Source organism: Pteronotus mesoamericanus, unplaced genomic scaffold (genome assembly GCF_021234165.1).
Source record: "Pteronotus mesoamericanus isolate MK-2021 breed Mesoamerican mustached bat unplaced genomic scaffold, CSHL_Meso_final contig_42, whole genome shotgun sequence".
NCBI classification, from domain to species: Eukaryota; Metazoa; Chordata; class Mammalia; order Chiroptera; family Mormoopidae; genus Pteronotus; species Pteronotus mesoamericanus.
In genome coordinates, this window is record NW_026555157.1 from 7,533,443 (window position 1) to 7,534,800 (window position 1,358).

Genomic DNA, 1,358 nt, shown 5'->3' on the forward strand with positions numbered 1-1,358 from the left:
GAGCTGTCCCAGTGACAGCTGGGTGTTTCCTAAGTGGCCTGAGGGGAAGTGGGACAGTGCAGTGATAAGGTGGTGGTTTCCAGAGGCCACGGGAGTCAGACTGGTGGCCTGGCGTAAGGGACATGTTCTGGCTTCTTGGTCTTGGCTCTCACCCTCTGGGCCTGTGTGCTGCATTCTCTCAGCACATTTCATGCTAATGTGAGAGGAAAACACCCTTATTGGCACATTAAGGCACCAAGAGGCGTTCACAAATGCCATCTCTGACAGTTTCTGAAGGGGCTTTTCAGCTGTCACCATGAACCCTGCTGGGCTAAACATACGTTTAAAACATGTGGAGGAACGGTCAGCTTTAGAGGCTCTGCTGCTACTCGGTATTATTCCTGGCTCAGCTTTCCACTCGACTTGCCAACATTCTAATTGTGTGGGGCTTGCAGCTGCCACAGTCATCCTGGTTTCAATTTGGTGTTTCCGCACTGCTGAAGACTCCACCACTCCTCCCCGAAGGCCTCCCAGTTGTTACTACCCAGATTGCTTTAAAATTCAGAGGCAAGCTGGGGAGACTGCTTCTCTCTGTATCTATCATCTATCTATCTATCTATCTATCTATCTATCTATCTATCTATCTATCTATCTATCTATCATCTATCTACCATCTACCTATCATCTTTCTCTCTTTCTGTCATCTATTGTCTATCTCTTCTTACCTACTTATCTGCCTATCTATGATCTGTCCAGTGCTTGAGTTCATGCTCTCTTAATCACACACTCTTGGTTTATGGAGGACAGCTCTGTTAAATTTGTTTTCACTGCCCTCCCCCAACTCTCCACCCCGGGCTATGCAGAGGAGCACTTTATGAATGGCTTAAATGTCACTTACCAACCTTTTTCTGGTCCCCTTTGTTGGTTCTTGTGAAAATGGTGTCTGGGTTAACTTAAAAGTTTTTATTAAGCAGGAGGTCTTTCCTCTGAAGCAATGCATGATCAATAAATTGACCATGAATAGGTAAGTCATAATATTTAACTCTAGCAGCTTTTCATAAGGGATCTACTGTGCTTATTTAAATGATTCCTTCAATTTCCTGCTGTGTTCAATCCCTAATGTGGCAGTTTAGACTAGTCAGGATAAAGTGAAATAACTGATATGACAAATATTTCAGTTGGCCCAATGAGGTCTCATTGAAAATCTGTGATATAGTTCATTTTGATTTTTTTGAGCAACAGCACTGAAGGAAAGAGGAGAAGTAGGGATTGGAAGACATCTAACATTTCTCTCTCCTAGCAGCCACATTTGGATCTTTTCTCAGTTAATCCCAGCAAAAGCCCAATGATCTAGTTATTTTATTCCTATTTTAAACATG